Genomic DNA, 13,262 nt, shown 5'->3' with positions numbered 1-13,262 from the left:
TACATTTATTGACCCAATTGGTTGCCGCTCAGGCACAACGACAGAATGCAAGCCCGAGTGATCGTTCAGCTAGCACGATAGCTCGTGATTTTATGACCTTAAATACTCCGGAGTTCTTTGGGTCGAAACCGGATGAAGATCCACAAAACTTCATTGATGAAATGCTGAGGACCTTAAAGATTATTCATGCCTCTGAGACCGAATCCGTGGAGTTGGCTTCTTATAGACTCCGCGATGTGGCGGTATTATGGTACAACAACTGGGTAGCATCAAGGGGAGAGAACGTGCCTCCTCCGGTTTGGAAAAAATTTGTGGATGCTTTTATTCGTCATTATTTGCCACCCGAGGTCCGCCGAGCTAGAGCGGACAGGTTCTTAAATCTAAAGCAAGGAAGCATGAGTGCCCGACAGTATAGTATGAAGTTCAATTCTTTGGCTAGATATGCTCCAACTATGGTGGCCGACATGGGGGATCGAGTGCACAGGTTTGTGAGTGGTCTGGGACCACATTTATTCAAAGATTGCTTGACAGCCTCATTGCAGGACGGGATGGACATTTCCCGTATACAAGCCCATGCTCAGAATTTAGAGGGACGACAACCACCGCAAAGAAGTGATCGTGATACTGACAGGAGACAAGGCAAGAAGGATAGATCTATGGGAGCCAACAGTGAGTATAGAGGGGGACCGAGACAGACGTATTCTAGGCATTCAGGCCAGTCAGCGACTAGTGCGCCTTCCAGATTTCCAGAGAGGAGGTTTGACCATTCTTTTCGGTCAGGACAGGGCCAGAGTTCGAGGGCCTCGGATTTTTAATCCAGAGGGGATTTTAGTTAGAGGGGACCCCCAGTACTACGGTGCAGCCAGTGCGGTAGACTACATTCCGGACAGTGTCGTCGAGGTTCGGATGCCTGCTATGCCTGCGGTCAAGTTGGCCATATGATGAGAGATTGTCCCTCGATAAGAGTTAGAGCCGGGACTCAGCCCACAGGTTCAGCAGCGGGTTCTTCTTCGGTACGCCCGACAGCACAGATTCCTCATACTTCAGCAGGTAGAGGTAGAGGCAGAGGGGGAGCATCTACTTCAGGTGTCGTTCAGCCCCGCGTATATGCTTTAGCCGGGCGACAGGATCTTAAGTCTTCCCCAGATGTCGTTACAGGTACATTGACTATATTTTCCCGTGATGTATATGCTTTGATCGATCCGGGTTCTACATTCTCTTATGTTACTCCGTATGTTGCTGATTGTATTGGGGTGAAACCCGAGCCAATTAAACCTTTTGAGGTATTCACTCCGGTTGGTGATCCCGTAATAGCAAGGCAAGTGTACAAAGATTGTGTCATTGCGATATGCGATCACCAGACCAAAGCTGATTTGATTAAGCTGGAGATGGTAGATTTTGACGTGATCATGGGTATGGATTGGTTGGCATCGTGCTATGCTAATGTTGATTGCCGGATGAAAGTAGTTCGCTTCCAATTTCCGGGAGAGCCCGTGCTTGAATGGAAGGGTAACGCAGTATCTCCAAAGGGTAGGTTTATTTCCTACCTTAAGGCAAGGAAGATGATAGCCAAAGGCTATATTTATCATCTAGTTCGAGTGCACGACACAGGATCAGAGTCGCTAATTTTCCAGTCAGTTTCAGTGGTGAATGAATTCCCCGACGTATTTCCAGACGAACTTCCAGGCCTTCCTCTGGAAAGAGAAATTGACTTTGCTATTGATGTGTTACCGGACACCGAGCCTATTTCTATTCATCCTTATCGAATGGCTCCGGAAAAATTAAAATAGTTGAAGGCACAGTTGAAGGACTTGCTTTAAAAGGGGTTTATAAGGCCCAGTTCATCGCCGTGGGGAGTACCGATCTTGTTCGTAAGAGAGAAGGACGGATCTCTACGGATGTGCATCGATTATAGACAGCTCAACAAGGTAACAATAAAGAACAAGTATCCCCTCCCCAGAATTGACGATTTGTTTGACCAACTACAGGGGGCTAAGTGGTTCTCCAAGATAGATTTGAGATCTGGTTATCATCAAGTGAGAATTAGAGAAGTAGATATTCCCAAAACAGCCTTCAGAACGAGGTATGGCCACTATGAGTTCCGAGTGATGTCGTTTGGGTTGACAAATGCCCCAGCGGTGTTCATGAATTTAATGAATAATGTATTCAGGCCATTTTTGGATCTCTTCGTGATAGTGTTTATTGATGATATTTTGGTGTATTCTCACACAAAATCAGAGCATGCAGATCATTTAAGAATTGCTCTTGGCGTTCTTCGAGCTCGGGAATTATATGCAAAATTTTCAAAGTGCGAGTTCTGGCTAAATTCTGTGGCATTTCTAGGTCAGGTTATTTCAGATGATGGCATCCGAGTCGACACTCAGAAAATAGAAGCTGTGAAGACTTGGCCAAGGCCTACAACGCCTACGGAAGTTCGTAGTTCCTGGGTTTGGCGGGGTATTATAGAAGATTTGTAGAGGTCTTCTTGTCTATTTCAGCTCCATTAACGAAGCTAACCTAGAAGTCGGTGAAATTTCAGTGGAACGATGCTTGTGAGCGTAGTTTCCAAGAGTTGAAAGACAGATTGACTTCAGCTCCAGTGTTAACACTTCCTGAAGGGCCGGATGGCTATGTTGTGTATTGTGATGCCTCCGGTGTGGGACTAGGATGTGTATTGATGCAGCATGGCGCAGTTACTGCATATGCCTCGAGACAATTGCAGAAACATGAAAAGAATTATCCAACTCATGATCTCGAATTGGCTGCGGTTATTCATGCCTTGAAGATATGGAGACATTATTTGTATGGTGTGCACGTCGATATTTATACGGATCACAAGAGTCTCCAGCATATTTTCAAACAGAAGGAGTTAAATCTGCGGCAAAGGCGATGGTTAGAATTACTGAAGGATTACGATGTGAATATTCTATATCATCCCGGAAAAGCGAATGTGGTAGCTAATGCGCTTCGCCGCTGATCCATGGGCAGTTTATGTGGAGTTCCTTCAGAAAAGAAAGAAATGGTTCGTGAGCTCCATCGATTATGTTATATCCTGCATTTTCGAACGTCGAATTATTTGTAAGCTGAGGTGGGGCCCACACATCAATATTTTTTTTGGGACATGTGAAAAGTTATATGAATCGTATATGTAAAGTTAAACACAACCCGTGAAGGGCCCTGGAGCCAAATCAAAGTGGAAGCCCTCCAAACGAATATTTTTAAGAAAACGTTTTCGGATGACCTGACTTGGAGGGGCAAAACCGGCATTATAAGTTTAGAATTTGGGAAAATGCCCAGAGATAAAAGTTGTAGATAATTGAAATAGCTTTCCAACGGTAGGTCGTGGGCTCCCAGGCGACGTCGGTACAAGGAGATATGGACATTTTAAGGCGGAAAGGTCAAGCTGGGCAGTGAAATGGGCCCAACCCGATTCCAATCCGGGTCAGGCCCATTTCCTTATTATTTAAGGGAGTTTTCAGCCTCCTCCTCCACATTTCAGATCAGAAAAGATCCAAAAAATTCCATTAGAGAGAGAGAGAAAACTTCAAGGCTAAGAAGATCATTTTGATCAAAATCCGAGCTCCGAATCCCGAAGCTCATGAAGAGAAAAACGTTGTACGTTGCGTTGCCTTCAATTTGAGATAAATATTAGTCTTGGGGGATGAAATTTTCGTGGTGGATCTTCTGATAAGGTATTTATAAAATTCCTTTTATGTTATTAAAGTGTTTATTTAGAGTTTTAACGAATTAGAACGGAGAAAACAGCATTATAAACTCGTTTGTTGTTTTGTTGAAATTTATGGGTGAGGGGCTGTTTTAATTGAAATTGATGGACTGATTTGAATTAATATTTTGGTTGTTTTAATCATGGATTATGTGAGGAGAGTGAAGGAACTTAATGGTTATTAAGTTGTTGTAGGAAAACATACAACTTTGTTATGGTTTATGTAAAAATGGAAATGAAAGTATCAAGAGGAAAATTATGATTATTGTGGATGAATTTGGAAGATGGAAATGTATAATGAACTTGTATGTTGAAGGTTAGGAAAAATTGGAAAGTAGTGGCTTAATGGAAAGTTTGAATGTTCGCATACCTTATGAATATTGGGTGAAAATGGTATGGATGCTTCCGATGTATGTTGTAATGAATTTAGTGGGTGATGAATATCAAAATAACAAGTTTGGTTCGGAAATGTAAGTTTGAAACGAAAGATGTGTCGTTATGCCGAAACGATGGCTAGTGATGCCATAGTGTGTGTTTTAATGTCTGTTGTTGTTTTTGCTGTTGTTCTGGGTTGTTGTGTAGTGAATTGAGCCGAGCTAAGTCTCGGGGATGTCTTATATACAGAGGAAATGCTGCCGAAATTTCGGTAGGCAAACATGTGTTAAGTTGGATTATTGAAAAGTTTGAAACTAACAAATGGTAAACTTGACCATTTCTAGATTTTGGACGAGATTGGGATCGACGCCAAGCGAGCGTAAGGCGCTATCGAGGTATGTGAAGCATTTTCCTTTGTTCCTAGGCATGTTCTGGATGTGATAGGCTCGGCCGCGAGCCTTAAGTACGACTCCGTTCCCCGGAATTCGAGACGGAAAACCGCTCCAATTCCTTCAATTCAATTGAAGCTATTTTCTTACAAATTGCCTTTAAAGTGATTTTTTGTACAAAACTCCCCTAAACGGAGTCGGAACACTTCCAAACGATTATGGATGACCTCATAAGGTCTATTAGCGATAATTTACATATGTTGCCTCGAGTTGGTCCGAGGCGGGCCCGCAAGGCCCGATATCTTCTGTAATACTTTAAATACTTCCATTTTGTCCGATTTTGTCAGAAACCATCTGAACTATTATTTTGATTATGATACAACTATTTTTATGAAATTCTTATAAAATAACTTCTGAACATCTGAGAATCCGATTCTGATAATAATCTGTCGTGCCTTCCCAAGTAGGATATAGGCGCGTACTATGCATACTATCCGTATACTCTGATTTTGGCTCGCCGTTTGGCACCCTTTAGTCTGATTGAGTCTGTATGTATGTGGTTTCCCATGGATCTATTCGTGGCTGTCTCAATGCATTCCTTCACTGCGTCCCGGGCCAGGTTCTGTTATCGTGCATATTTCTCTGCATTGTTCACCGCGTCCCTCGGCGTACGGGCCGGGATCTGTATGTCTGTATGATACTATGATCTGTGTATGGGGATGGCGGCCAGGATGGCATATGATCTGATCTGATTCTGTCTGTCCACCGCGTCCCGTACTAAGAGGGCCGGGTTCTGTTTACCGCGCCCCCAGACAGGGCCGGGATCTGTATGTCTGTATGCATGTGCCATCAGTATGTATATAAACACATGCCTCTGTATGATTCAGTATGATTCTGCACTACTCTGCATGCATAATTCTATCAGGTATACTTCTGTCTGTCTGTCTGAACTACGACTATGTCTGTATGTCCGTATGGATTCTGATTCTGTATGTCCGTATGGATTCTGATTTTGTATGTCCATATGGATTCTGATTCTGTCTGTCTGGACCATGATTATGTCCGTCTGTCGGGACTATGACTCTGTCTGTCCGGCTTATGAGCCAGTCTAGTATATTTATGCGCTTCCGGTCCAGATCATGATTATGTTTGATATATTTCTGCTTTACATACTCGGTACATTTTTGTACTGACCCCCGGTTCTTTGGGGGCTGCGTTACATGCCCGCAGGTACAGGCGCACTCGGTGACACGCCGCCAGTCTAGGGCACAGGTTCTGCTATCTTGAAGAGCTCCTTTTGATTCAGAGCATGGTACTTTGGTATATATATCTTTTGTTTTCCGTATGTTCTGTATGTATGGAAGTTCTGGGTACGGCGGGGCCCTGTCCCGTCATATGATTCTGTATGTCTGTAGAGGCCTGTAGATAGATGTGTGGGTTACGGGTTTCGTCTGTATGTTAGCCTTATCGGCTTATCTGTAAATGTCTGCATGTTCAGGTATATATATATGTTTGCGCGCGTGCCGTATCTGTATCGGCCTACTTCTGTAATATCCGTTTGAAAAAAAAAATCTGTACGATACGAAATTCGGTCAGGTAGGTATGTACGGGTACCCAGCTAGGGTGCCAGTCGCGGCCCACGGGGTTGGGTCGTGACAGAAGTGGTATCAGAGCGGTTAGTCCTCGGAATGTCTACAGGCCGTGTCTAGTAGAGTCTTGTTTATCGATGTGTTTTGCACCACATCTATAAACAGGAAGCTACAGGGCATCTAGGATGTTACCCTTCTTTGAATCTTAGATCATGCGATAGAGCCAGCTGTAGGATATGAATTCCTTTCGACTAACTTTTAATTTCAGCCAAAGGACGGCATCGACAGAAGGCAATGGCTGATGATATTGGAGGCCGCACAGTACTCAGGTAAGCAATAATATGAAAGCTGTGTGTCGGAGAAGTTGTTTGATGTGTGGTAGAAATATAAAGCTGAAGATTGAACAGAAAAGTGAACAGGAAGGAGCCTCCGATGTTGTTCGAGTTGGGCATGTGAGGTAAGCCTCGACATCTGTATAATTTTATCTGTAATTGTTAGCCCCGTGTGGCTACGAGACGACATGATATGATGTATATATATATGCGTATATGTGTTGGCCCTGTGAGGCATGGTTGGTATTTCTTGTGTACAGGTTTCGGATAGTAAGAAATACAGAGAAACCTCTGCCCAAATGTTTTTCCAGAGATATGGAAGTAAATATATATAAAGTAAGTACAAACAGGTTCCGCGATACTTGTCGGAATTTAGTTTTCTTCTGTCGGTGGTTGGAGAGCACCTTATGGTGATATTTTATCAGATTTCACCGACTATTTGGAGACGGAATTCGTGGGACGAAGACTTAAATCTGTGGCCTGTCTGTAATTGTATGTATATGTGTATGAAAGTGAATATCGGAGATCCAGCAATATGGTAATTGTGCAACTTAGCCGGGGGTGGGACCCGCTACAAAAAATTTCCGAAAATTTGCTAAGACCCCGAACTGCCCTAAAATTATGTGACAAAGGTCCTGCAGGGCAATTGACGAAATTATATCAGCCCTAACGCGTCAAAATGCATGAAAGTTTCGGGGTTAAGCGTGCTCAAGCCAGAGCAATTCTGGGATGGGTGACCCCCCTGGGAAGTAATGCAAAATTTTGCACAAGTGTAAGTATGATAGATATAAATGAAAATTTGGGGTAATCTAAAGGAAAAGAGAATGTGTGGAGTAATTAGTGCCCTTACAGGAGTCGCGCAGAACGAGGCGGACTAAATGGGCAAAAAGAAAAGGTGCAACACCGCTCGGGAAATTGAGCGGATTTGAATAACAATCAGAGACGTTCGCCAGTAAGATACTAGTAAATATATCTGTATGTGTGTATGTGTGTGTGTATAATTTTCGTTTGGTGCCCATATGGATCAAGAGCCGAGTCCCGACAACTAATGTTGTGATAGACGAAAGGTTTTACTAAACCGAATACATGAAACTACGCGGAGACGGGGATTCGAATGTCATCAAAGGATAGAAAAACCCCTATTCCATTATAACTCGGTCTGGTATGACGATGTCTGAAAAAGAAAATGAGTATGGATAGTAGGAAAGATGAAAGATAAGAAGTGTGAATAAGCGGAATCTTTGAAAAGGTCGATAAGCGACACGTAAGACGATTTGTATGATAACTTGGCGAACAAGTTTACAAATAAGGGAAATTTTCATAAAACACTGGAGCCTTAATAGGAGTGATCTGATTCTAATTCAGATCCTATCTGTTATACTTCTGCACCCCCGATTCTGATAAGGCTCTGCCTATTACGCCTCTGTACTTCTGAACTCGATTATGTTCCCGTCTGATAAATCTTTGTACATCTGATTCTGAATACGTTTATGTTTGACACACCCCTATACGATTGACTCTGATTACGAATCTGTCTGACACGCCTCTGTGTGTCTGATTCTGGATATGAATCTGTCTAATACATCTCTGTATGTCTGATTTTGATCACGCGTCTGTCTGATACATCTCTGTATGTCTGATTCTGATTACGACTCTGTTTGATACATTTTTGTACGTCTGATTCTGATTTCGAATCTGGCTGATACCTCTTTGTACGTCTGACTCCGATCTCATGTTTGTCCGACATACTTCCGTACATCTGGCTTCGACTATGAATCTGTCCGATATGCTTTTGTGCGTCTGGCTCTAGTTATGAACCTGTTTGATGTAACGTGAAATTATGATAACGTTGTAAGGAACCGAGAAGTGTGACAAGAGGTGAAAGATGCTGATAGCAATCGTAACGTTGAAAGGAATTTTGAAAGAAAGGAAGGAACCTCCCCGAAGTGTCACGAGGCCCGCTAAGGTCAATCGAACATTCGAGGACGAATGTTCTAAAGGGGGGGAGAATGTTATATCCTGCATTTTCGAACGTCGAATTATTTGTAAGCTGAGGTGGGGCCCACACATCAATATTTTTTTTGGGACATGTGAAAAGTTATATGAATCGTATATGTAAAGTTAAACACAACCCGTGAAGGGCCCTGGAGCCAAATCAAAGTGGAAGCCCTCCAAACGAATATTTTTAAGAAAACGTTTTCGGATTACCTGACTTGGAGGGGCAAAAACGGCATTACAAGTTTAGAATTTGGGAAAATGCCCAGAGATAAAAGTTTTAGATAATTGAAATAGCTTTCCAACGGTAGGTCGTGGGCTCCCAGGCGACGTCGGTACAAGGAGATATGGACATTTTAAGGCGGAAAGGTCAAGCTGGGCAGTGAAATGGGCCCAACCCGATTCCAATCCGGGTCAGGCCCATTTCCTTATTATTTAAGGGAGTTTTCAGCCTCCTCCTCCACATTTCAGATCAGAAAAGATCCAAAAAATTCCATTAGAGAGAGAGAGAGAAAACTTCAAGGCTAAGAAGATCATTTTGATCAAAATCCGAGCTCCGAATCCCGAAGCTCATGAAGAGAAAAACGTTGTACGTTGCGTTGCCTTCAATTTGAGATAAATATTAGTCTTGGGGGATGAAATTTTCGTGGTGGATCTTCTGATAAGGTATTTATAAAATTCCTTTTATGTTATTAAAGTGTTTATTTAGAGTTTTAACGAATTAGAACGGAGAAAACAGCATTATAAACTCGTTTGTTGTTTTGTTGAAATTTATGGGTGAGGGGCTGTTTTAATTGAAATTGATGGACTGATTTGAATTAATATTTTGGTTGTTTTAATCATGGATTATGTGAGGAGAGTGAAGGAACTTAATGGTTATTAAGTTGTTGTAGGAAAACATACAACTTTGTTATGGTTTATGTAAAAATGGAAATGAAAGTATCAAGAGGAAAATTATGATTATTGTGGATGAATTTGGAAGATGGAAATGTATAATGAACTTGTATGTTGAAGGTTAGGAAAAATTGGAAAGTAGTGGCTTAATGGAAAGTTTGAATGTTCGCATACCTTCTGAATATTGGGTGAAAATGGTATGGATGCTTCCGATGTATGTTGTAATGAATTTGGTGGGTGATGAATATCAAAATAACAAGTTTGGTTCGGAAATGTAAGTTTGAAACGAAAGATGTGTCGTTATGCCGAAACGATGGCTAGTGATGCCATAGTGTGTGTTTTAATGTCTGTTGTTGTTTTTGCTGTTGTTCTGGGTTGTTGTGTAGTGAATTGAGCCGAGCTAAGTCTCGGGGATGTCTTATATACAGAGGAAATGCTGCCGAAATTTCGGTAGGCAAACATGTGTTAAGTTGGATTATTGAAAAGTTTGAAACTAACAAATGGTAAACTTGACCATTTCTAGATTTTGGACGAGATTGGGATCGACGCCAAGCGAGCGTAAGGCGCTATCGAGGTATGTGAAGCATTTTCCTTTGTTCCTAGGCATGTTCTGGATGTGATAGGCTCGGCCGCGAGCCTTAAGTACGACTCCGTTCCCCGGAATTCGAGACGGAAAACCGCTCCAATTCCTTCAATTCAATTGAAGCTATTTTCTTACAAATTGCCTTTAAAGTGATTTTTTGTACAAAACTCCCCTAAACGGAGTCGGAACACTTCCAAACGATTATGGATGACCTCATAAGGTCTATTAGCGATAATTTACATATGTTGCCTCGAGTTGGTCCGAGGCGGGCCCGCAAGGCCCGATATCTTCTGTAATACTTTAAATACTTCCATTTTGTCCGATTTTGTCAGAAACCATCTGAACTATTATTTTGATTATGATACAACTATTTTTATGAAATTCTTATAAAATAACTTCTGAACATCTGAGAATCCGATTCTGATAATAATCTGTCGTGCCTTCCCAAGTAGGATATAGGCGCGTACTATGCATACTATCCGTATACTCTGATTTTGGCTCGCCGTTTGGCACCCTTTAGTCTGATTGAGTCTGTATGTATGTGGTTTCCCATGGATCTGTTCGTGGCTGTCTCAATGCATTCCTTCACTGCGTCCCGGGCCAGGTTCTGTTATCGTGCATATTTCTCTGCATTGTTCACCGCGTCCCTCGGCGTACGGGTCGGGATCTGTATGTCTGTATGCATGTGCCATCAGTATGTATATAAACACATGCCTCTGTATGATTCAGTATGATTCTGCACTACTCTGCATGCATAATTCTATCAGGTATACTTCTGTCTGTCTGTCTGAACTACGACTATGTCTGTATGTCCGTATGGATTCTGATTCTGTATGTCCGTATGGATTCTGATTTTGTATGTCCATATGGATTCTGATTCTGTCTGTCTGGACCATGATTATGTCCGTCTGTCGGGACTATGACTCTGTCTGTCCGGCTTATGAGCCAATCTAGTATATTTATGCGCTTCCGGTCCAGATCATGATTATGTTTGATATATTTCTGCTTTACATACTCGGTACATTTTTGTACTGACCCCCGGTTCTTCGGGGGCTGCGTTACATGCCCGCAGGTACAGGCGCACTCGGTGACACGCCGCCAGTCTAAGGCACAGGTCCTGCTATCTTGAAGAGCTCCTTTTGATTCGGAGCATGTACTTTGGTATATATATCTTTTGTTTTCCGTATGTTCTGTATGTATGGAAGTTCTGGGTACGGCGGGGCCCTGTCCCGTCATATGATTCTGTATGTCTGTAGAGGCCTGTAGATAGATGTGTGGGTTACGGGTTTCGTCTGTATGTTAGCCTTATCGGCTTATCTGTAAATGTCTGCATGTTCAGGTATATATATATGTTTGCGCGCGTGCCGTATCTGTATCGGCCTACTTCTGTAATATCCGTTTGAAAAAAAAAAATCTGTACGATACGAAATTCGGTTAGGTAGGTATGTACGGGTACCCAGCTAGGGTGCCAGTCGCGGCCCACGGGGTTGGGTCGTGACAGATTAGCAAACCTTGGAGTACGTGTAATTGATTCAGGTAATGTAGGAATTAATGTCAATGATCCTACAGTCTCGCCCCTGAATGTGGAGATAAAAGAACGCAGTATGAAGATCCGCAAATGTGTCATTACGAGAATGTCTCTTGTGAAAAAGAGAAGTCTTCATTTGAAGTTTCCATAGATTGGGTCCTTAGGTATCGAGGCAGGCTATGCGTGCCGGATGTAGCAGAATTACGCCAATGGATTCTAGAGAAAGCACACTATTCTCGGTACTCTATTCATCCAGGTGCAACCAAGATGTATCATGATCTCAAATTGCTGTATTGGTGGGATAGCATGAAACGAGACATAGCAGGATTTGTAGCATAGTGCCCAAATTGCCAACAAGTGAATACCGAACATCAGAAGCCAGGGGGCTTATTGCAGGCAATGGAAATTCCTACATGGAAATGGGCAGAAATTAATATGGATTTCATTGTAGGATTATCTCTCTCCCGAGGCAAATACGATTCTATATGGGTGATCGTGGATAGATTGACCAAAGCAGCTCACTTTCTTCCAGTCAGAACCACGTATTCCGCGGAAGATTATGCTAGGTTGTACTTGAAAGAAATTGTGCGACTTCACGGAATTCCATTAGCCATTATTACATACAGAGGAGCCCAATTTACAGCTAAGTTCTGAAAGTCTTTTCAAGAGGGTCTAGGTACTCAAGTTAAGCTTAGCACGGCATTTCATCCACAGACCGATGGCAAGCCGAACGCACTATTCAGACTTTGGAGGATATGCTACGAGCATGTGTGTTGGATTTTGGCGGTAGTTGGGATGAGCATTTACCTCTTATTGAATTTGCCTACAACAATTGCTACCATTCTGGTATTCAAATGGCCCCATATGAAGCTTTGTATGGAAGGAAATGCAGATCCCCGATTGGATGGTTTGAAACGGGAGAGGCACAATTAATAGGCCCCGACTTGATTCAACAAGCGGTCGAAAAAGTCAAAATCATTCGAGACCGACTGTTAACAGCCTAGAGTCTTCAAAAGTCCTATGTGGACAACCGCCGACGAGACTTGGAATTTCAGGTCAATGATTGGGTATTCTTGAAAGTATCGCCAATGAAAGGGGTAATGAGATTCGGTAAAAAGGGGAAGTTGAGCCCACGATATATTGGACCTTATAAAATTATCCGTAAGATGGGTCGAGTAGCCTACGAATTGGACTTGCCTTTAGAGCTTGAGTCAGTGCACCCAGTTTGTTATACCCTGTATATTTATACGTCGAATTATTCGCAAGCAAATCGAGTCAAGTTAAAGGCAAAATCATTTTCGGACAAAAAGTAGAAACTTTAATTTTTAATTTTAATTATTAAAAAATTGTTTATAAATTGTATTTAGTGTAAAAAAATATTATTATTGGAGATTAGGAATTAATTGTAATTAGATTATTAAGTGGGAATTAGTAACTAATTAAATTAATTAAAATTAATTATACAAGTGGGCCCCACCCGAATAAAAAAAAAAGAAAAATTCAAAATCACCAACACATGCCACCTTAGGGGGGGGGGGGGCACGTGTAAGGCTTAGGGGAAACATATAAAATTCATTACAAGATTCATTCATATCAAATTAAGCAAAGAAAGAAAAACTCCTTTGGAAAAATAATTATAAGGCTCTCGGCCGAGCCTTGAGATGGTGATGGAGATGGATTAAAGTGTTAATTTGTTGTGATTATTCAAGTGATTAGCAAGGTTAAGGAGCCAAGTTGATTGAGGTAAGATTTGATCTCTTTTTATACACATTTTGGACACAATTTAAACTTGTATAGATTGATAGATGTGTGATGAATATAAGAAGTGTAGATGTTGGTGTTGAATTGTAAAG

At 42.0% G+C, this 13,262-nt stretch overlaps 1 long non-coding RNA gene across 1 annotated transcript; it reads left to right on the top strand.

Annotated features, from left to right (window-relative positions):
• The first annotated feature begins 8,727 nt into the window (after positions 1-8,727).
• On the top strand, positions 8,728-11,256 carry LOC132599705 (uncharacterized). Its single transcript, XR_009566954.1, has 3 exons — positions 8,728-9,070; positions 9,822-9,872; positions 10,954-11,256. It is a non-coding gene; the product is annotated as an uncharacterized LOC132599705 (long non-coding RNA).
• Positions 11,257-13,262: the final 2,006 nt, after the last annotated feature.

This window comes from Lycium barbarum, chromosome 6, assembly GCF_019175385.1.
Source record: "Lycium barbarum isolate Lr01 chromosome 6, ASM1917538v2, whole genome shotgun sequence".
Lineage (NCBI taxonomy): Eukaryota > Viridiplantae > Streptophyta > Magnoliopsida > Solanales > Solanaceae > Lycium > Lycium barbarum.
This window is presented reverse-complemented; position numbering and strand designations above follow the sequence as displayed.